The 25029-nt window shown below is 35.8% G+C and overlaps 1 protein-coding gene across 2 annotated transcripts in view; it reads right to left on the bottom strand.

The window, feature by feature from the left end:
- The window catches only part of SEMA3A (semaphorin 3A), a 331651-nt gene that overhangs the window by 229665 nt on the left and 76957 nt on the right, over nucleotides 1–25029 (bottom strand). Inside the window, exons 2-3 of one of the 2 annotated variants that reach the window (XM_040548218.1) lie at nucleotides 22359–22473; nucleotides 11631–11701 (exon numbers count right to left, since the gene is read on the bottom strand). The gene's annotated coding sequence lies outside the window, so the exon portion shown is untranslated. Of the gene's footprint in view, nucleotides 1–11630; nucleotides 11702–15011; nucleotides 15060–22358; nucleotides 22474–25029 lie in introns of those variants that run through there. The other variant, XM_040548227.1, reaches the window with a different exon arrangement.

Here is a 25029-nt window from a genome sequence, read left to right as displayed (position 1 = left end):
CTTCTAATTTACTATGCAATAATCACAAAGTGTCATCTTGTTTATTAAACAGACAGTGATATTTGGTTGGAATCTAAAAGTGACCACGCAGTGCAATCATAACAACCCTAGCAGATTAGATTAGGTTTAATGCCACTTCCTGCACTGAACAGAGGTACAGTCCCACCCAATTGCCAAACTCAGCACCCTGCTGCCAAAGGCAAGCAGAATGTTGTCTCGGTGTGACAATAGTTGAGTAACAGACTTCCTAGGTGATGTTCTGAATTATTAAGAAAAAGACATCTTAATAAGGGCAAAAGTTCTTAATGGTTTTGTAGGAGCCTTTGTAAAGCCAGATCTGGAGATAGGTGGCACACAGTATGTACCTCAGAAATCAAATCCAGAATTTGGTTTCAAAATCTTACCGTTCTAAATGTTATCATGCTTCCATAATGTATGAAAAAATACTTATACTTGAAAACAAAGTGTGCTTGCTGCTGTGAAGTTGAAGAAAGGCACAGCTAGGTACAAACCACTACAGGAGATACTTTGTCCCAACTTCTACCACCTTGTAGTTGCAGTCATTGTTTTTATACAGCTCTCTTAGAAACTAGTGGAACTTCACATTAAAATTACTTTGGGTTTTTGTCCCTTATATTTATTTATTTATTTTTTCCATTGCTATTCTGTTTGGTATACCACTCCTGTTGTTTTGAAAGCAAATTCCAAGAAAAATTAATATAAACCTACTACTTTTACTGTGTTTTCAGAGATAGTCTGGTGGAACTGCTATTTCTAAAAACTGGCATTAACTTAATAGACAAAAATACATTCAAAAAAATGGAATTACAACTGTTGATATTTATCTGAAATATTTGCTCTGAGATTCAGTGAAAATACTGTTTGCTTCAATAAAACTGCTATTGCAGAAGGCCTATTAGGAACTAGAATTAATGATGGAATAAGAGATTATTTCTAAGCATATATCTAGACTGATCAGAATATACAGTACTCTAACTTCCCAATTCCTCAGCTGGCTGCATAAAAGATACAGCAGAGTACATTGTGACTCCCTGCCACTGCAGGCGGATGCATTTCCTTTCCAAGGAAAGCAGGATAGGGAAGGAAACGCACATGAGTCTCACCTTTATATGGCTCTGATGGTTTATACAGAGACTATATTAACTTCGCTTGTCCAGATTTTTGTTACAATACCCAGTAAAATTCCAATGAATATCTAAGTCACTCTACACTTTTAAAACAGACTTAGACACGTGGGACCAAACTCCAGCCATACTTAATATTGTCTGATTGTCTTTAAAAAGGGCTTTAATCAGATAGCTTCCTAAGTGTTTCATTTCTGACAGTAGAAATATTTTGTGTTCCTAAGGACTTTAAGGAGTCCTTCAAATTTTATAAATAAATAATAATAATAAAGCGATGAACGACTACACCTAAGAGTTTGAATGTGATTTATTGCTTTATGTGAGGTTGTGTCATTCATACAACCAGAAATGTCTAGGTAAACACAGCCAAAATTTTAGAAGTGTCAATACTTTGTATCGGCATTGTGACCGACTGTTCCACTATAAAACGTAACTGGAAAATGCACACACCCTAGAAGTAGGGCATCAAAATCTAGTCTTTTATCTTCTTCAATTATTCACCCAATTTTTGTTTTCAAATTTATATTGGTATTACAGCTTGGTAATTAGATGAAGGTCATGATTTATCGTTACAGTTTAGTAATATCAGCTTGTTAAAAGTCTCTGTCAGAAAAAAAAAAAAAAGTAACTTCTGTAGGCTTCCATTTTAAGCTTTGAAATTGTTCACTTTTTAAAATGAAATGTTTATTCATTTTGCTGAAGATCAATTTCATTTCAAAAATCAGTTTTCTTTAGCAAAATGAAAGCAAATCTTATAAGAAGTAAAAATGAATTTAAACGAAACCGTATATAAGTATCCAAATATATTTGATTTATTCAATCGAACCTGTAATATGAAATCCTAAATGTATTAGCCCAAAGCTTTTTGCCTAGCTTAGAGCAGAAAATTATCTGAAATCCTAACAATTCTTCCTGTAAGAAAACCAGCTTGTTCCAGGCTTATTAATTTAGCCTGATCTTGGACTGTGGAATTCTTACCACTAGCATGCAAAACTGAAAAATAAATAAATAAATAAATAAAAAATCACCCCAGCAGGACTTTTAACTCTGTCATTCAGTCTTGCCCTAACAACTGTCGTCCCTTACAACAGTTAACCATGCACCTGAATCCCTCCAGACCACAAGTTGACACTGCCACTGCATTGGCGGCAATTAGTAGATGGTGACCCAAGAAGGATAGATGGGGTAACATGGCTGTAATCTTAAATTTCAAGAAGCAAAGCAATTTGGAAAAGGTGATGGAATGGTGTTGAGGTTTTCATGGGAAGAGATGAAATCTGGGGACAGGGCAGAGGAAAAGGTCATTCTTTTCCTCCTGTGCACACACAGCCCAAAAAACTTGACCAGACTCAGGGCCTTCTGCCACTGGAAATGTCAGGAGTTCCTGTGTTAATCTATACTGTACTGTTACTGACTTCTGTATTTACAGAGCAGATTTGTCCCTTTTCTTCTGTAGTGGTGTGGTATCCTGATCCTTCACTCTTGCTGTCACTCATCTTACACCTGAAAAGCTCATTCAGAAGAAAAGTGAAAACATTTTACCCATTCCAATTCTCCTAACCTGTTTATTCCCTGAGGCAAAATAATCAACTAGCATACCTGTGGAAAGTGAGCAAGAAGCAGAGGAAACCCATCAGGGAAACTCCCTGCAACCACAGCTGTGCATGCTGCCACTGGAGCATGCCCAGTGCCTAATGGCACATTAGGTAGGCATTTATCTCTGCCAGTTTATGAGGTCTGTTACAAAATTGAATCATTTTCTGCTAAAGCCCATGGAGCAGAAATTGCTACTTCTAAGCTAATCCATTTTCAAATTAGCTTCCAATTGTGAGAGATGACCTCACTGCAAATCAGCTTACCTAATTGCTAACACTCACTAAGGGAAGAGAAATCAATCTTTCTCTCCTTTTTTTTTTTTTCCCTCTATTTTTCTTATTTATTTATTTATTTATTTTTAATTCCTTGCAGCTTCCTTTCATACTGCTCCAACAGGGAAGATAAACTTTATGAAAGCTAAGATTTCTTGATTTCTTAATTGTCTACTCTTAGATAGCAAGAAGGGTAAAAGGAAATCAATGACCATCAGTGTTTCACTGATGGTAGAGTTGATTGTATATGCTTTTTTTTTTTGTACAAATTTCATAAATTATTTGGTATATATATTGGAACAAGATGCAGATATTTCTACTAAAATAGACTCGGTTTCTTGGTCATTGTACTTAATTATAGGCAGTTCTTTTTTGCAGTTGGTAATCGAAAAGAGAAATCTTAACGAGTCTGGGCACAAAGCTAATGGGAAGGGAAGATCTGATGTCCATGTGATTTTTAAAAGTGGATAGAAGAAGCAATCACAAGTTGCCTCATAAATCTGTTCTAGATGATTTTAATTATGAGAGGTGTAGGTATTTTTTATGTCCATGGAAGATTATACTTAGAGATGATAGTGCATAAATAATACCTTATACAAGCATGTTTCAGACTGAAGAACAGAGAAGATAGATTCATATCAACAGATATAGGTAAATCCAATTTTAGATCAACATCAGACCCATGTCAAATTACAGGGGCATCTTCTGGGACAGGTTAGTATCTCAGTTTGAATCTTCCCTAAATTTGATGGTATTGAACTCCAAACAGATGCCTTTTTTTTGAGATAACTGACACATTTATATGCAACATATATTGTATAGGGTAGGACAGAGTGTATAGAAATGTACAGAAATATTAACTTCTGAGTACCAAAGAAACATATCTCTATTTTTCATCACATTATGAAGCAGGTAAAATTAAGAAATAATACTAAAAGAACAACAACAAAAAAGTGGGGAAAAAAGTCACTTAACAGTGCATTGGTTAAAGAATAATGAAGACCTGTCCAAAAATCATACAGCTTATCCAAGTTGTTCTTCAAAGCAATCAGCACAAATTAGGTAACTATTAAGTTCATCCTACACTGACTCAAAATAGAAGGTAGTGAAAAAAGAATCTCTGTGCAAATGAGTAAGGGACAGTCCAGAATTCCATTCTGCTGTGTCAGCTGGCTTAGAAGCAAATCTGCATTTCCTCCTGGAGAGATACACATGTACTTTTTTAAATAACAAAATAGCCAATGTGTCTCTAAATATGATTATCATAACCACATATAACTTCTTGTACAACTATGCTCAGCTTCATAGGTAGGGCAGAAAGCCAGAAAATGTGGTGAACATATCCTCTTCCCCAACCCTTTGACCTACTAGCGTGATGTTTATCTTCATGCTGACATTCCTAAAAAGCTATATTTCCCACTTGAATCAAGCTACCATATATTGAGAACAGGATAGCAACTAATGTTCTTTTGGCTTTTTAGAAACAAATTTTCTTTGCATTAACTGCCTTACTTTTTATTCCCTTTGTAAGCTTCTCTCTTTGTTTCTTCATTGAGTCCCTATTTCATTTCTGATTGTATGACTCTTTGCAATCCATCTTGGTTACATGCTAAATAAATAAATAAAATAAAAATCCTAAGGCAACATTGTGGCTTGTGGTTTCAAATGTCATCTTTACTATGTCCCTGAAGTTTAGACATGAATGACGTATTGACCTTTGAAGTAGCATTGTCCTGGGACATAGCTGAGATTTTCTATTAGAGTGAGGTTTGCCTTCAACAGAGGAGGAATGTTCAGATAGGCTGATTGGTACTAGCTCCTGGCTAGGCTAAAAGGATAGCTTTCCCCTCTCTCAGGCCTAACTCCTAGCATAGGAATGCAGAAACAAAAGGAAACAAAATAAGGAGATAAATCTAGAAGTTATTCTGAGCAACTTTATAGATTTTAACATATAAATTGGAACATACACTTCTTTATTTAGTCACTTTATCTATTTTCACTTGTGCCTAATTTGTCTTTAAAATATGCTATGTTATTTTGAAAGTTATATGGATTTTTTTTTTCTTGTTTGTTTGTTTTTCTCCCCATTGGGGGAAATGTTCTGGGAGAGCTCTAAAGTAATAGGATAAGGTATAGCTTATTTTCTTAGGAGTTCTCTAATCAGTATTAGTATGCAGCTCAAATTCCAAAATATTTGGCCCCCTACTGAAACAAATAGAAGTGCTTGAGGAACAGAAATGCGCTACTGACCTCAGAGCAATTCTTAATATTCTTAAGTGTTGCTTCCAAATACTAAAATCTTTTGAAGTGGTGTCTAGCTATTTTTCTATGATATCTGGGGATATAAACTCTATTATTTATTTATCTTAACAGGAGTTTTCTTTCAGTGAATCTCATAATATTAAAGGTAATTTAATTAACTAATTATAAATGGTACTAGAGACCAAACCCATGAAACTAAACTCATCTGCTACTGAGAATGCTCAGTGTCACTGTAATTTTCCCATCCTATTTCAAGGAGAAATGAGATTTAGTCTATTCTTGTAAACGCTTCAGATAGGACCATCAACAAAGTAACCATACGTGGTAAACGCATAATCAGAAGTAGGAGGATACCCTCAGGTACACTAAGGACTTGTAATTGCTTTCCAACAAGTACAAATGGCTGTGGTGGTACAAAAGATATTTATCTGGAGCTTTAAAATCATCTCTTATTACCATTTCTCAAGTCTTGGCCAAAGATAAAAACATTATAATTAGGCCTAAAACTGTAGCCCAATCATGTGACCCAAACAAACAGAGGAGCAGAAAACAGTGGCACTCAGCTGGAACAAGGAGAAACGCAACAAAGTAAGGAAAGACAAAAGAGATAAGGGACCCCTGGCCAAAACCCCCAGGATCACTTTAGCTCAAAAGGGGTTGCACAATGACATACTTCATAAGAAAGATTATACATAACGGATGTGGTTGCTTTTGCAAATACCCATTTGAAAACCAGTGCACTGATGCAAAGATAAGATATCGAAGGGGAGAGGGAAATCAGTGACTTCACTTTCCCTGTACATACTGTTTTTTTTTTCTTTTCAGTTTTCTGATCTCTAGCCAAAATAAATCATCCTCTGCATTACATAAATACAGTATTTTTCTTGCCATTTATTATTATTTTTCCCATTTGTATTGGCTTATCAAAGACTCTGCATGGAGAAGACAATACTTTCGATGCCCAATGTGTAAGGACTGGCAGATATTTGACAGCATTTTGTAACCCAAATATAAAGCATCAAAATTTGAAATGGAAGTGGCGGAAACCTCAGAAGTCACTGAGTCTTCAGTGACTTCAACCATTCAGTTGCCAGCATTTTCTATAACCTACATGTTGGGTAACTGACACGATGGGTTTGGTGCAAGAATATTTCTCTCCTCCAGACAAAAAAAAAAAAAAAGCAAACTTAATCGAAAATAAAACAAAGCAAACAAAAAACAACAACAACAAAACCAACAAAACAAAAACAAACGAAAAACAAAAAACCCCCCTTTCATTGATAAAGGTAAACTTCACTGTAAGATAGCAATCTGAATACAACAGCCCTGCTCATCAAAGAATGCTACTATGTAGGTAAGTAATTCTGACACTTTCTTCTTAAAACCTCATTGCTCTCCAAAATAACATTTTCCTCCTTTTACCTCGTTTGTAGGGGGAAAGATAATGAGGAAACAGAACATTTAAACAGGAGAAGTGAAACTGCTACTTTCCTTGATGAATATATAACAACTTCTATTAGAAGATTCAGTTTTGATGAACTAGATTTTCAAAGTAAAATTAAAGAAACAAAAACAACAAGAAAAAGGTTTACATTCTTCAAACACTGTAAATGGTCCAAAAATGTATGTAATTTATTTACTTTGAAGCTTTTATTCTCTCATAGTAATGTGAAAGAAACCTGAAAATCAGACCTGTTGTCATTTCTGTATAAGCTGTGATAAAATGATTTTTGCTTGAACTTCAAATCTAGGCTCATATCTAGTAGAAAGTACAGAATGGGTGGCAAGACTTTTTCCATTAGACATATCTGACTATTGACAGATTTTATAATCACATCATGATGCTGTACTCCATCTTTCTGTCCTGCCAAGAAAAAAAAAAAAAAAAAAGATTTATCTGCATAAAACACAGACTTTATATTCTAACATTTGTAACATGACAAATTATCCATTACAGATTTATAGGACAATATTAGTCTGCAAGACTGAAAAAGTGCAACTACTGCTTAGAATAGTTTGAAAGAAATTAAAATTACTGAAGTTCAATGTATATCTCAGTGCTTGAGATTATGTTTAGAATTGCATTAAGCAGAACAGGAAGTAAATGACGGAGAAATATCTGTTATATTTTTGTTCTTTCAATAAATCATGAATATATCCAAAAATATGAATACAGAGAACAGAAGGAGAAACACAGTATCTACTATGTTGCTGTCATGACTGACATTTTAATTGGCTCACAAGCGTATGGGGACTGCAGTATGTTTAGACTTAATTTCCACATGTACAATACAGCCATTACAAGTCTTTTCTGCATCTGGGAATTAGCTTATAGCATTGCAACTGTTGCTCATCTGGTCTTCTGTTGTCTTTGCCATGAACATGAGTCTTGACAGAAAATGCGGCTGGACAGAATAGCTAGCAGATATTATTGTAGTCCCCCTAGGTATACTAGTTGAGAATATATCTCTAAGCAGAAAGAAGCCCAAACCATGGCATTTAGGTTTGGAGCTAAATAAAATAGAAATTGGAGACTTTGAGTACGGCTTCTTGTGTTGAGATGGGAAAAGCAGTGGTGCAAAAGGTATGGTAGGTACAGCAGCACGTACAAACAATTGCCAGCACTAGAAGTCATCAACCTAGGATTGCTGTTTTGCACCACGATTTTCAGGGCACATACAAACAAAGGACATCTGCATGATAGCTGGTTGGGAGTTCTCCAACATGTTCTTTTTCTGTCCAAAAATTATATTTGTCAGAATATTTTTTCCCTAGTGAAAACTAATAATTTTCAATAACATTTTTATTTGAAACCTTTTGCAGATAGATCCTTCATGGAATATCCCAACTGCCTTGACTCTACTTTTACTTAGACAAAACATGACAGCATGGAATTTACGCACAAATGTTATGTATGGTCCAGTGAAAATAATTTGAATGCGTGGAACAACCACCATAAAGACTGTGTCTCTCCAAGAATGTCTCCAAGCACAAAAAGTACCATCCTTGGAGATGCTTCACAGACAGAACTTTCCCCCATTCCCTTCTTGAGGGATTACCTTGAACCAAAGAAAGAAAGAAAGAAAAAAAACCTGCAGTCAGCCTCCTACATCTTTTGAGATTCTGAATCATTCTCTATAGAAACTTCATTCCTTTATCCCAACCAAGCCAGCCAGAGTCTGGCCCAATGTTTAAGTATTTTCACAAAACTAAACAGTTGCAACAAAAGCAATGAAAAGAGACTGGTTTTATCCTAGGATTTGCCTGAGACACAAGAGTAAAAAGGTTTTGTTTTGCTTTTTAACTACAGGTGAGAGTCATAACTATTGATCTATTCTTGAGCATCCACAACATATCAGCATTATTAGAAAAATGAGATTTTTTTTTCCTACCCTGTTTTTTTCTTTATACAATTTATTAACATGATGAAGAAAATAAAACAAATTCCCCAACCCTGAAATCTTTTGGAAACCAGAGTTTTAATTTTTCAGCCAGCCCTCATCCACATGGAGGCCAAATGCTTTTGTCATATTATTAATTCAGTCTGCACAAGAGGTTGCGGTTCTCCTGCTAAAGGAACTCTGCTATGAAATGCAGTGCCAGGAAATCTGACAAGTACCCTCCCTCCCAGTACAGTATTTTGGAGAGAGGAAGCACAGAGCAGAAGGCAGACTCTCTGTGGGTTTTGGGGGATGGTTTACATAGCACTTACACTTTGTGGTGTGGTTGGAAGGGGGAGAAAGCCAGAACATTTCAACAGCCCTTTCTCTCTGTCTCCTGTAGCTTATAAAGGACAAAGACAAATCTAGCAAAGCAGGAAAAACCAATGTCCTTGCTTCTATGGCTTTTCTACCATTTTGAACAAGTTCTAGTAGCAAATTCTCGTAGATCATACATTAAAGCCAGTGTTTGGGAACATATATAAGAAAGTTTTGGGGAGTACAGTAAAAATCCAATATTTCATGAATGCTCAGTTTCAGATGTTGTTTTAAACCACATTCAACTATATGAAATGTTTTTGTTGTTGTCGTTTTCTTTCTTTTCATTTTTTTTTTTTCCCCCATTCCTTTTAAAAATACCTGAGGACTATTTGTAATACTTCTTTCACATTTCAGGTAAATATATTAATAGTCATGTTGGCTACTGGGAACACAAGCATCAGATCTTGGGAAGATGATTGAAGCCCTAATAAATTTGAAACCGTTTTCAATTAGTACACAGGAAATTTACTTTGTGAGCCATGACTTGTTTTATTAGTGCCCCGGAGGGCAATTTAGATTGGAAAAATCAGGAGATCATTGCATGCCAAAAAAAGAAAACAGACACTTAGCTTTCATCTATAGTCTGGGATACAGCCATGAAAATGGGACTAAAATATTACTTAGTATCAAAAAATATTTATCTTTATACATTGGGGTCAGTCATAGTTCCAGAGTGTTGAAAATAACACTCATCCCATCCTGAAGCATGTAGTTAACTTGGAATTTCACCACTTGCTGTTTTTACTTTTAAATGAACCCTAAGTAAAACCCTTATTTTGCATTTCTAATAGGTACAATTAAGATACGGGAACAGGTGCTCAAGAAAGCAGGAGTCTCCCTAAATTTTATCATATCTTTAGAACTTCAGTCACCTGAGTTTTCTGTTGGGTCACATCAGATACCCCATACTCTATTTTCCTTCTCTTATTGCTCAGGTTCTCAGCGACGAATAAAAAAAAAAAAAAGACATCAAAAGGACAGAGTACAGAGGGAGGGGCTCCTACCAATGCATAACGCCTTCTAAAAATATGAACAGCAAGATCAACTTTTATGATTCTAAAATTTGTTTTGCCGATTGTAGTCTTGTCAGTAAGGTGAAGGACAGGATACACTCAATGAAACAATTCTTAATATTTCTTTGTCTGAGGTACACAAGCATCAACTGCAACAGTGTTCCTTGCGTGTTAACCTGCCTTGACCTCATCCACCTGAATAAGGGCCTCTTGCAGTGCGGTCTATAATTTTTCAATACTTTTTAATCATAGACACTTCAGTGTCTTTCACACTTCAGCAAGCTCCTTCAAATGATGCCAAGCTCAGTTAGATTCAGCAGCACTAGACCATGTCTTAAACACTAAAGGCTAAATTATCATAGCTATTTCTTGGCTGTGCAAGGGAGTGAGAAATCTCCCCTCTTTTTTCTCCCTGTGTGACTGTAACTCCAGGGGAAAAGGACAGGAATATGAGAAAATCTTTGTGCACTTTGCTCCATGTGCAGCAGCTGATACATAGAGTGAGAAACAAAATTCTTCAAGAAAGGAAGTGCTTTAGGCCTTTCGTCAAAGCATGTATTGCAAGGATGTGACTCCAAACAAATATTCATATCATCTAGCTTTAGGTTTCGTTTGCATAGTGAGTGCGCTGCAGTTAGGTAAATGAGGCTGCTCTAGAAAATATCTCAGAGTATCTAAATGAAACTAGTACTGAAAGCCTACCTTTGTGAGAAGAACCTATGTGATTAGTGATCGTAAGTACTTTAGGGTCTACACAAGTAAAAATTACCCCACAATTGGCCACAATTCCTATAACAATGGGAATATTAAAAATTCCAATGGCACTCAGTAATGAATCTCCAGGTAAATACAGGTTTTGTGAGAGTATTAAAAGGCTTATGGTTTTCCTTTCCTATTTGAAGTTTCCACCTTCAAAGTTTTTGCTTCTCAAATGAATCATAAGTGTGGTATCTGAGTTCTTACACCTGAAATTATTTCAGACATGCAAATACCCATCCAAGAGCTTAACTTGCAAGAGCAAACTCTTGAAAATGTTGCTTCCTCTTGCACAAAAATTCTACTGGGTATGATAATAGTATTTTCACTGCAACTGCAGTTATAGACCGAAGCTGAAACGTACCTACTGTCCACACATCCACACTCTGGCCATGTCCTGACCCTGAGGCAGAAGTCTCATAGCCTTTACTCCTGGTTTGCAAGAGGGAGGGACACTGGTATGCCTACCAACTGAAATTCCCCAAAGAAAAGCAAAGTATTCAGAAGTCATCCTGATCAGCCAGGTCTCACCTCAATAAGCAGGTATGATATTGTCAGGTCTTGTACAAGACCAGAACTGTAGGGCACATCACGGACTGCACCTATGCCTTAGTATAGGCATGGTGTCTATCTGTGTCCATCAAACCAGCTTTGTCTACATGGACGTACAGCTGAGGTTTTAACAGAAAACTAATCAAAACTAACATTCAAATCCTGTGCATAAATTTCAAAGTGTTAGAATCTTTAAGCAACATAGCAATTTCACACAAAATGACTGTAACATAATTAAAAATGTTAAAAAAAAAGAAAAAAAAAAGAGCTTACCTTACACAACAACAAGTGCTTAATGGTCAAAGTAAAATGATCTCGTTTGATTGATGTCTTCTTTGATACTCCTAAAGGAAAACAATTTTATATTTGAAAAATCCAACTAATTTACAGATGAAACATAAAGGTTTACCTATATGGTTTGAAAAATAAATAGGAACAACTACCAGAACATTGCTTTAAAGTATTCAAAGCCTTGACTATATAACAAGAACATTCTAAATTCAGTATGATTTAGGAAAGTGCATGGCAGGAGGCTTATGATGAAACACAGTTGTATTGCTCTTGTATAAAATATCAGTCTGCTGTAATGAAATGAAGTCATATTGGTTTGCAACTGCAGTTTGTTAGGATTGTCTCATTAATAGAAAAAAAAATACAGCCCTCCATATGCATCAATTTTTATTGGAATGAAGTTACATCTCCTCATAAAGGAAAGCCTAGTCATAAGACATTGAATCAAATTGTTTTCAATTTTTGAAACATTATAGCATGCTTTGGCCCACTCAGTTAATCTTCAATAGGAAAAGGGGAGGGGGATAATAGTTATTTGGAGAGGGGACATTCCATTTTGCAGGGCTGTAGGAATATCATATAGCACAGGTGTGGAGCATTGCGTGTACAACCCTATGGCAAAAAAGCAGCAAGAACGAACACACGCCAGGGAACCTGATCTGACATTAGCCAGAGTGCTGTAGCACAGGTGTCACGTTGCCCATGCCTAGAAGCTAGACATAAGAATTATGCATTTTTTGGCCTCACAGGTCTACTCAGACACATATGTGGGTATTCACAAAGGCTAACTGCAGCCAAGGAAAGTTGATCAGAAAGCCAGGCTCATAATGGAGTAGCTCAGATCACCTAACTTCAAACTCTAAAAGAGCCTCCCTTCCTTCTTTGGAAAAAACATTTCACCTTCCTACACTAACTTCAGACTGCATGAATTCCCTCTTCTCCGTCTATTCCCCCCCCCCCCCCCATTCTTTCCTGAAAAGCTGCAGGAAACCAAGCTAAATGAAAAATATTTAAGACTTTCTACAACTCACTAATGAGAACACCGCTCACGTAAGTGGACCTTCCAGGCACTGGTGCATAACTTCCACTGGCAATATGACAAACTTACCACTGCCTGATATGTATCACATGAGTACAGACACCCTGGGCTGCACTTTCCTGCTCTGAGACCTTGAGTACACTCTTGCACCAAGAGGTGCTAAAGAGAGAAGGTGTTGGGGAGGGAAAGGGAAAAAGCTACATAAAGCCTTTTCAAAGCTCTCTCTATGTGGAATTCATCCATGAAAGATCAAGTCCAAATGGAACTAAAACCAGTTTTATCTGCAGTTGGTCCATTTTACCGAACATCTCAAATTTAAGATTTCTGTTTGGAACACATGTACTGTGATGGTTAACTCTGTTAAATTTCTTACAGCAGATGCTCTGGGATCCTACAGATTTGGAGAATACATATTGTATTTTTATATGTGCTTTCACAATACCTAACATTCCTTGGCAGATCAGTTAGTAACATTCTCACGTAAAATTATGCTTTGTCTTGCTTGTTACATGTGAGTATAACTATAGAAAAGCAAAAACAGGTTCTGTATTTGGATCATGATTTACAGCTCTATTGAGGTGCTCAGGCCTTGTTAAAAGTGATTGACACAGGATGAACAGTGCCTTTTTTTTGTTGTTTTTGAAATAAGACAATGGTAAATGAGATTACAGGCTTCTTTCCTTATAGAAATGTATTATAAAAAGTTTGCTGAATGACAGTCTACCCTGCAATTTTAAAAAGATGCAGACAAAACCCCATTCAGTGGAAGAAACCAGTATTGCGAACTTTCCCACATCACCTCTCAAACTTAAGACAACACGCACCATTAAAGTAATTAGAAAAAAAAAATAAGTTTTAATACCTCAGAAATACAAGCGTTGATCTTCTGTAACCTAAACTGTCAGTGACTTAAGATTAAATACATTACTTTATCAGCTAAAGAGGACAATGTTTGTAAGGTTTTCCCTTAACCTTCCCGCCCCTAAATGATACAATAGCTGCTGTCTGATTTGCTGTCTAGGGATACACTTTGAGGGTTGGAACTAGATGATCTTTAAGGTTCCTTCCAACCCAAGCCCTTCTATGATTCTTCCCCAACCCTGCTACTGTTCTTGTCAGGCTAAAGGCAAAATTCAGACCTTACCCTCTCTTGTGTTAAAATCTGAACAAATCCCAGGGAAGTAATTAGAAGACACGTGCATCGCTTCAAGGAGCTATGAAAGCAAGAATTAAACTTGGTGTACACTCAGAGCTAGGTTGAACAACACCAACATAAACCATAATAAAAGTAAACAGAGGAAGAATTCAGAAAAGGTACTTCTATGTATTCTATCTTTTCTTAATCTGATCCTAATCGATTACTTGGGAAAATAACTGTGAGTGTCCTAAGAGTACAAAACAAATTATTGTTCCAGTTCCCCTAAAGCCTTAGTAATCATTAAACTAGCCCTGTGAACGTCTTACTAAGCCAGTCCTCTCTGGACTATAAATTAAATAAATCTGATTTTTAGAACATTTTCAATCTGGTATTTTCTCTATTTCCTGTGAAACATGCATACCACTAAACTATTGCCTTTAATGTACAACAGCTGAAGAAAACATTCTTAGTTATGGGAGAATTAGAGTGATATTAACATATTGTTATCAAAATGCATCTGTTGAAGTTCTATCAACACTTTCTAGAGATACAGAAACAACTGTATTTTTGTAGTTTTATCATCTGCACAGAACAGCATTCTGCATGGAAGTTTCTAATTAAAATTCTGTTAAAGAGGCTAAGCTGTTTAGCATCAGATATAGAAAAGATACAGAGTTTTTCTCTAAGCTACAAAAATGTGAATTAAATGATTTAATGTCAAAGTTTTGTTTTTGCTTTTTTAAGCTTACTTTCTTGCATTGTAGAACATACACCGAAAAAAAAGGGGGGGGGGGGGGGTGGAATCAGCTTTTAAGATTCTCAGGAGGGGCATCAAAAGTTTAAGCACCCAAAGTTATTAATCCCTTCTGAAACTCCTACTGCAGGTGCACGCTTTTTTTTTTCCTCTTTTTTTTTCTTATGCGTATGAAGTCTATTCCAAACCTTGCAGTCATAAGTAGAACAAGCATCACAGATTTTAAACATTTCACTGGTCTGCTTCTCTAGGCAAAAAGGGACAGACAGCATCCTTGTACCTCTTTCAGACATTTTCCTCATACAAATGTTTTATGGCTCAAACCCAGAGTCTCAAAGACTGATTGACCAACCCACCCACATGCACATATATATACACACATGAGGAAAAGAAAACTAATCTTCTTTACTAAACAACTTGTAGGATCCTTACTGCTTTTTCTTTTAGTCTGCTCCTACTACTTCAGGACCAATCACAGGAGCCAAACTACCTCCTACTGTTTTTTACAGCTGAGGTTTCTCAATCCTTTATAGGCACCATTTGACCTCTTTCCAGCTGGCTCTGATAATCGAATATGGGCAGTAGAGTCTAGCCCCACCTTCTTGCTCCCTGAACAACTGCTATAGGACTGAAAGGCACAGACCACCCTGTTAAGTTTTCTATTATTGAAACAGAAAAAAATATTAATAAGAAAATCTACTCATTTTATTATTTCTTACAAGACAAAAGGAAAGAAGGGAGCAGAAAGGGTGCCTTATGTGGATATGATTAGCTTGTATTCACTTGAAAGTCCTATTTAGAAACAGAACTTTGAACTATGAGCTTTTGAAGACATATAGCAATTTTAAAAGAAACAGATATTTTATGAACACTTTTTTACGTACATTTTGTCTTTGGAAAACTCCACATATGAAGTGTTAGTCTGGGGAGCTATTTTGTTTAATGTTCCTACACAGATTTGAAATAAATTCAGATCAAGCAACTCTCCCATGTTTAAGTTTTTGTTGTTGATGTTGCTTTTGTTTTAACTGCATGCTCATTATATTTTATATGCAATACATGATTAAAAAAAAAAGTCTTAGTGATAGGTAAGAAAAGATCTCATGAGCTCATACTGTCTGAACTACTGAGCTGAAGATGAGAGAGGATCCTCTGGAAGGAAGGCTTTTATTTCCTTGGGATGAGGATGTCTATATTCATGCCACCAGCTGAGAGTGGTTTCCTGAGGTAAGGGAAGTGAAAAAAAGGGAGGCTAAGTCTGTGGCATGGGCAGACACTCCTGAGAAAAGCAGGTAGCAAACACAGAAAGCAATGGAAAAGGAGGTTGTTCCAGCTAACATAGGAATCCCAGTGCTTACTGGGAGCAGAAACTTGATCTGAAAGATACAGTGGGAAGGGGGGAGAATTCAAATGATCTTATTTTAATTTAATTCACTTAAGATCTCTGAGCTTTGTCTGGGTTTGGAGTTTTTTTTGTTTGTTTGTTTTTTGTTGTTATTTTTTTAATTCACTCTAAGAAAAGGCTTGGACAGGCTCATCACAAAACTATGCCTGACTTAAGAGTCCTATCACATCTCATCAAGTATACAAAGCTACATCTGTGAATCAATACATTATCAGAAAGACATTTGTCGCTGACATTAAATGTCAATATTTGCATAAGAAGGTAGTCCTAAAAGGTTATGATTTGCTTTGCCCCATTGCTAAGACTGTTTATCACAAATTCTTGAGATAAAGCAGAAGCAGGATGTATATGCTATGTAAAACATACTTTTGTGTTCTGCAGAGATAAATTTTATCTCAGACATAATAATTGTATGATGAGTGATAACATTTGAGAGAACAGCATTCTTTTAGTGGAGAAATGGTATAAGTTACTGTATATATAATTTTTACTTCCCAATCATCTCCAAAGGTGCATTTGTGCAAATGTGACTTTTCAAAATTAGACCCACATACAGTCAAAGCTTCTGCTTGTGTTTGGATGAAGTACATCCAATTCTTGTCAGTTGGGTTTAATTGTCTCCAGTTGTCACAAACATTATCAGAAGCTATATTAGACATATTATTGTGTGTGCTTAACATTTTGGAATACCACCAACAGGGAAAGAGATGTAGCAACATTTCACTGTCTTTGAAATTTTAGTGAAAATGAACACAGACATTTTCAGTACTGGACTTATTAATGAAAGCCTTTCCTGGCTGGTACATATAAGGGCAAACACATTATTCCCAATGAGAAACAGCTTTGGAAAAGTGAAGGGGAAAACCTAATGGGTGGTCTTCTAAGAAAATAAAATCAGAGTTTTACATGCGAGTGGCATTAGAAAAAAAAAAAAAAGTAACTGAGGGCGACCTTTGGGGTCCAAAGGCATGAGAGTAAAGATGCTGAGTTTGAGTCCAATGGGACATATATTGTGTTCTCCCCAGGCTGATGTGGGAAAATACTGTAAATTTCTGAAATCCGCTCTGATGCAAACATAATGATAACAAGTTTTGTTCCCTGTACTGGCTGAAGCAAGAATCTATGAAGGTGGGGAACAACTGAAAGATTCTTGTATCAGCAAATACTAAATTAAATGTAATAGGTTTTGGAACATGCTTTTACCCTTGAGAAGAGGTCTCCAAGATATTTGATATTAAATCATTCTGGCATTAACAGGAGCCCAGACTTACACTTGATCATTTTAGTACTTTGCATTATCAGGTATCCTTTGTCTGTTCCATATTTTAAAATTATTTTCTTTTGTCTTCCTTCATCTATGTACCACTGTCTTTGTCTGTATCTTTCCTATACATATATATATATATATATCCATTTCAGATGGTTTTAAGATGTAGAGATTACATTTTCTGCTATTTGGGAGAGAAATAATGGCATGAATGACAGAGTTATCTTGTCATCCCAGTATGAATTTCACTCTATTTGAATACCCTGGCAAATACTGTAATTTGGAAGAAAAAAATAGTAAAAACCTTCTGCTAGTGCATATTGCAGATTTTAACAGTAGAGACTAGTTTCTCAACTGATATCTTTTATTGGCTCTACTCAGGCCTTTTAACATTTTTTTTGTTCTGTAATTAGACAAATCATTTATCATTATAAATATTCTGTTTGATATCTTTTGGTTTATGCCTTCCCAACAAAATTCCATGAAATGGAGTAGCTACATTTCTTCCATATGCAAAATTGTTTATGACATTTCTGATCACCATGTGATTAAGGTTCCAGGATGAGTGACAGAGATGCAGTAGCAGATATAACTGTAGATTAACATAAGGTAATTCTATAAGGTATTTGACTTTAAGCAAAGGCCGTGAATGAATCCATCTCCCATGCCTCCTACTCTTGTTGAACTTCCTCTAGGCCCATCTAAATAGACTGTTGCATAAACATCACTACATAACTTTGGCATGACTGTAAAATTACTAATTGACTGCTCTGTTCTCACTGATGAGCAAAAGGTTCTCACCTTCCTTTTCTTTATTAAGTCACCTTTCCTACAGATAGATGTCACAGGACATGCGATTTCCTTCTGTGAAGGTCATTAAATGTGAGAAATACATAAGCACAGTTTGCTTCCTCCCTGAGGCAGGGATCCAGAAATTTTACACAGAAGTCTCTTATGTAATACTTCTTGCCAGCTAGTTTGGCAGGTCCAGCCAGCACCAGTAGCATAAACTGACTTGGTGAGATATACCTTTGAAAGTGATTCATTACAACCGTGTAAACAAAGACCAACAGTGGGGAAAAGATCAACTATTTTAAGGTCTTCAATGAGTGGTTTGTTTGTTTGTTTGTTTGTTTGTTTGTTTTTAATTCAGTAAAATATTCTGCTACCAAGCTCTGTCATACCCTGCACATTAGAACACCTAATTGGTGTTCAATAACCTTGACCTTCATTGAAATGCAGTAATAAAGACTCCAGGCCATCTGAAAACATCGTCTTAAATAACCTAGCAATATACACTTGAAGTCAGTGGAAATCTTGTCATTGACTTTAGTGCAAACCTTTCAAGACCTTCTGTTTTGACTCAAGTAATATTGTGCTTATAAACACACCCTTTGGAGAAAGAAATATGAAGACTCACCTAAAAGCTTACAGCTTTGAACACAACCTGTATCTATATCAAGGAAAAGTGATCTCCTGGTGATTATTCAGTAGTTGACGTTAATTAGATAGTCTCCACTGAATTCCAGTAGTGAAACTGTTCATACTATCTTCACTATATCTCTTGACTACAGCTGGTATTTTATAGGAAATTTTATGAAATAGCCATGAAGTAGCAGTTCTTATTATCCATTAGAAATGTGTTGTTGAAGATTAAAGTTCATTTAAAAAATAAATTTTGCTCTATTTATATACACTCATTTGTTGTACAGAAATAAAAATAAAAAAGAAAAAAGAAAAAAGACAATTTCCTTGATGTTTATTTAAAATTATTATTATTATTATTATTTATTATTATTATTAGGAAGACTTTTGTTCCTTCATAAGAAGTAAAACAGATTAAACCATTTCTCTGACATCATGAATAACTCTGATCCTCTGCACAGGAGAGGGTGATAAGGATTTCTATAATGACTGCTAAGAAACCAAATCATGTAGATGTATAGCTCTTAGAAAGCCTAATGGAAAAGAAAATATGAAAACAAGAAGTGCTATGCTTCACTGTAGAGCAAAATATCATCTTACAGGGAACTGTATTTCTTTTTGTAAAAAAAGAATAGAGTTTATTCTCTGATTGTGTTCTGTCATAAATCATATAGACAGATGTGTGCCTTAGTCACGCATCAAGGTCGATTACCATTGCTTTAGGTTTACACAACACAGGCTACGGATTAGACTTTTTTATAGTAACTTTTTTATTTTTTTCATTTTATAGTAGAGAAAATGTAATACTGCATGCATTTTTCTTCGTTACAGCAGATCTGTACAATAAAAACAATATTTACATCATGCAATTTTCTGCTCTCATGAAGAAAAATCTAGTCATAGCTGCATCTGCTTGTTCTCTTTCTAAGAACACAGTTTGGGGGAAGTCCTTACACAGTTTAAGATAATGTCTAAAAATTTTTGGTTGCATGTTCTGCTACCCACATGCCTATCTACTTTTTATGTTTTAAAAATTGGTTGATTAACAAAACCTTAGAATATATAAATAGATTAAAAGCATATTGAAAAACAAGCAAACAAACAAACAACAAAAAAAATCCACCAATTTAATAATTAAGCTCTGTTGAATTCCTGCAGACATGAGTCAAGGACTTTTAAATGACAGGGTGTGTATAATGTTTTTTAACTTCATTGTACCAGGCCAGCCTGAACCAGATGTGGGGTTCTTCCTCACTATAGCTCTTTACCAAAGAAAACTCTGTAGGAGGAGGATATATAGGATATATACATCAGGGATAGTGATCTGACCTCAGCTATTATAGCTAGCCATAGTTGGCATCAAAAAGAGATCAACATGAGGTTACTCAATATTTCTATTAGATAGAGTTCAGATTTGACATTAGTCATGGGTATAAAGTAAATTTTGACTCTGCTTTGGAATTCAAGCTCTCTTAGTTATCTGCCAGTTCCAATGAACTTACAAAAACAAGATTGTTATATTGCATAAAGGAGTGAACACATGGCTGCAACAAAGAAAAGCTAAGATTTGACGGAAGAACTGATAACAAAATGATCAGTGGGCACCAGTGTTTGAATTTTACTGAATTAAATTTATTTAAAACTGAAAGGCAAAGCGAATACATAATCTATGGACAATCTATTAGAATAACAGTCACATCATGTCATTTCTAGATGTGAAATGTTTGACAAATGTTTCTCTTAGACAATCTACTGTTTCCTCATTTTGTCTTTCTTTTTGATAGGAAAGGCCAAAAGGATGCGTATTTGCCTGTGAAAATGTTAAACTGCTTCAAGTTTTGTAAAGAACAGTATTTCCAATGTCAACCCAAGAATGTTAAAAAAAATAGTAAAACTTGAGTCAAAAACTGCTTTTGTCTTATCACAGTACAGTTCATAACAGTGGATCATGGTTCACTAGTATCTTAATAAAAATAATATCTCTAATATCTTAATAGCACTGCAGTTAGAAATTTGTGTCACACAGTGTTCTTAGCGCTCATACATTTCTTCTCCTATTCTGAATAGTAAAGGCCCAACTATTTCAAATACTTTTTTTGCTTAGAAAATATCAAAACAATTTGAAAAAAAAAAAAGATTTTGCAAAAAAAAGACATTTTTTTTTTCCACAGTAATACATTTTTCCACATAGCTGTGATGTTTATGTTCACCCTGACTCACACTTAAAGGAAAGGAGGTGCTAATATCCATGATCAAATCAGTTCATAAATTTACTTCGTTGCCTAGTCCCACCATCAACACTTGTTTTTCCACTGAATTTGTTTCTCATTATTTCCTCTCTTCTACCTTACCCATGAGTGGTTTTAAAACTACACCAACAGAAAAATATTTGCAACAACACCCCCATGCAAAGAAGCATTGTAAAATCAAGGTGACTTACCTTTCAACAATTTTTTCTCTCAAAACAGAAAAGCTTCATGCTTTTTTGAGCAAGAATCTCTCCTCTGAGGCTCTTCTCTTCCCTTGCCTGTCTTACACTGTGGCTTTAATCTTTGCCATCATTATAATTTCCTTAACCAAGGACTATGATGTCACAACATTTTCATGTTATGAGGGACCTCTATGGGTTCTGGATATAATTACTGCTTTTCTGGGTGTAACTATGCAGTTGTCAAAGAAGAAGAGATAACATAAAAATAAGGAAACAAACTACAATGTCTGGTTCTTGGCCCACTTGTTCTTTATGCTGATATTGTTTGAATACCAAACTCTCTGGCTTCTTAACCACTAACACACAGTAGCATTTTACTATCTCCTGAAGGAATCAGAAAGTAAACAGCTGATTGACTTAATTCACCTTTCCCTACTGAAACCTGTTATTGGTTGAAACACAAGAAGAACCGGTATTTCTACTGCATCTCCCTAACATGCTTAATCAACTTCTTTCCCCATTCACCAGAAATGGAATATTAAAATGAAGTGTAATGTAGGTCTGTGTGCTGACACACAGTAAATAATAACTGTTTTCTGACCTTTTTTTATGCAACAAATACACTTTTAGGGATAAATGACTTCTGGGGCTGAAAAGCCGCTGGCAAAATAGTCCAGCAATACAAGCACTGCACGAAGAAACATTTTTATTGTGAGCTTCACTATTGCAAGTGAGTTGGGTAATCTCTCTTACTTTGGATTTTTAAAATTAACTTTCAGATGCTAATGTCATCTCAGCTGGGGCTGAGGTTTCCCAGAAGAAGAATCCTAACAAAATCAGCTTCTCAGTCTACTACACAAACTGTCAGAGCCAACTGATCAAGGCTGAAATCAAAGCTCAACACAGATCAGCAGAATTTAACCAAGAGGCACACTTCCTCAATGAATGCCACAGATGTTTATTTTCCCTACTGGAGTTCTCCACAACTCCCCAAAAGCCATAGGTAGGAAGATGGTTTGTCCAAGCAGCTGTGCAAACTGCTGCACTAAGACTGAATAATCCTTACTGACATGCTCTGGCAATGGATGGATCTGATGGCAGCCCTGTTTTTAGATAATCTTACATGCTGTCCTTCCCTCTCTGCACAGGCTGAGAACTACACACCTAGGTAATTTCTTTCTCTCCCCCATGGAAAAAGGAAAAAAAAAAAAAAAAAAAAAAAAAAAGGAAGAGCATCTCTATGCACCTTACCCTGTAATATACACAGCTCAGTCTTGACAGCCACCTGTGGACTGGAAGTGAGTGTAGTCAGAGGGTGGATGCACCCTATGTGGCACAGGAAGGTGAAGAAATCCTCATCAGCAACCTGGAAATGAAGGTCAGATATTCAGATTTCAAGGAGCCCCATGAAAAGATCTCAGTTTACTTGTGGTCCTTTGAGTCATGGGGCCTTAGAAGAACATTAAACTCTGAAGCAAGCCGTCAATCAAGAGCCATAACAGCAGCTGTATGTGGGCAAAACTACCTGTAAAATATTGAGACAAGACTATTGTTACTAAATGCAGACAACTACAATTCAGGTAGCTTGTTTGTGCCTGGAATGATTGCATTTGAAGTATAATGGAAGAAATAAGCATCAGTACCTAACGTCTGCCTGTTGTGTAAGTGCTGTTTTTATTGCTTTAGCTCACAGGCCAGTAGGAGTTTGTTGGTCTAACAGCTGGAAATAAACCCCAGGAAATCTAAATCTTTACTGAAATATTTGAATATTGTGGCTCTTTTTTTTTTTTTTTGTTGAGTGTTTTGAGCTCTATGACTTAAAATATAGAGGGTGAGTGCAGTGAAACACCCTACTCCCACTCAGACACTCCTAAAATTTATGTTTGTGTTCAGTTTCTCCAAGGTCGCTCTGGATCGGTGTCACTGCAGCATAGCTGTGCCAGCTACACAAGCTGAGAATGTGTCCTTCTCTCACTCAGTTGCAGACCCCTCAGAATATGAAGTAACCACTTGATGGAGAGGAACACACTGTCCAACACAGAAGTTCCTTCAAAAAATATTACAGACCTTCACTTCAAGCCTTTGAGCCTTCAGACTTTCTGACGTACTAAAACAAATCTTCCCTGAGACCCTGTCCTACCAGTTCTAAGCAAGAACATTTTGCAGGATGCAACATGCCATATTATATAATTTAATTTATTTGTAAAAATATCCTGCAATAAAATAATGAACATCTTTTATTTATTTATTGATAATGTGCTGATACTATACGAAAGAATTACTTCTATTCCCAGGCCAGACCAGTATTTCCTACTCCTCATGCAACAGACCCATATGAAACATATGCTTTGTGATGCATGTCACAAAGCATTGAACCTTCAACTTAGCCTAATATAGATGCCCTTGTCTTCCAAAGAAATTTCTGTATCCAGTGAACAGACACAGACACTTACTCCGTCCACCTCAACCCCCTTCTAGAGGTAACTGTCTCTTATTATTATTATCAGAAGGCTCCTGCAAGAAATGTTCTTCTTTCTTCACTGTCTCCATGAAATGCCTGAAGGAGGGGATGACTTCATCTCTGGCTTTTCTAACTTATTCTTCCCCACATTCCTCTTCATATTGACATTATTTCTGGTGGGAATTCAATCAGGTAATGATGCAACATCCTTTCTGCACACAGTGACCTTTCATGAATTTAACCCATTGGATGTAGTATGTAACAGGGAAATAAAGTGTTTGGCCATTGCTTTTGTCTGCAGTTTTCCCCTGTATTTCCTAACTCTGTTCACTACATAAAAGCTTACTGGAGTGAATGTCATAAAAATTTAGATAATCTCCTTGCTCTGCTATATAGCTAGTACGCAAAGACAAACCTATAGAACTGAATCGCTTCTAAGTTATGCAAGAGGAAATCCATCTATTATGCACCAGTACATTTAGGCATGCCAAAACTAAAATTGGTATAAAACAAGTTACGAGACAAAAGCCAGAATCACCTTAGAAGATAAATGCATTGGAAGTGAAGGAAAGGTCACAAAGTTGGACTGTAAGTACTTATAAAAGTTAGATGCCGTAGTTTTTTTTTTACTATTATTATTAAATAAGAGTCATGCATACTCAAGGACTTATTGATCTTGGCAAAACAACAAAATTAATTTTTAAAAGTCAAGCCATTCTTGAAATTATCCCTGACCAGACTTTATAACAATATATGCCTATCTGTATTTTTATCAATATTTAAATCAATATCTATTTTTCCATGTTCCATTTAATTTATTTTCATGGCATGATCTTACTCTTATAGACACCCAGATTAAATATTTATTTTTTATTTACAGGCGCTCCCTCTATCTATTTCAAGGATTTTGAAGAAGTATGTTTTTTTTTTTTTTTTTTTTTTTTTTTTTTTTCCAGTTTTATAAACATCACTGCCCTCTCTTGAAAATACCCATGCCAGTATTTGAAATTTTAAGTGAACACTAGGATAAAGCCAGTATAGAAGACACAATATAAAAAAAAATAATAATAAAAAAGAGAGAGAAATTAATTTCTCACTTTGTGCTGAGGTATGTATTGATTAAATATTATATCTCTATATATTTATCTCAGATATATCACAGATAAGATAAAGTGTGGTAATTAGCAGGCATGGCTCCTGCTAATAAATATTACTTGCTGATGTTTTCAGACAGCAAGTAACTTCATAGCCCAGAACTCATAAAAAAATGCTGTTATGTATGCAAACAGTATTTTCTGAACTACTGGTCATACTGCTAATTAGTATTTCTTAATTGTTCCCTTGAAGCCTCCCATCTCTATGTTATTTCTTGTATTTAGATTTCTATATCTTTGGAGAAGAAACTGTCTTTTTCAAAGAATCACAGAATCATAAACTGGTTGAGGTTGGAAGGGACCTCTG

Source organism: Cygnus olor, chromosome 1, assembly GCF_009769625.2.
Source record: "Cygnus olor isolate bCygOlo1 chromosome 1, bCygOlo1.pri.v2, whole genome shotgun sequence".
Classification (NCBI taxonomy): Eukaryota; Metazoa; Chordata; class Aves; order Anseriformes; family Anatidae; genus Cygnus; species Cygnus olor.
Note: the sequence above shows the minus strand (reverse complement) of the source record. Positions and strands in the feature narration are given on the sequence as shown.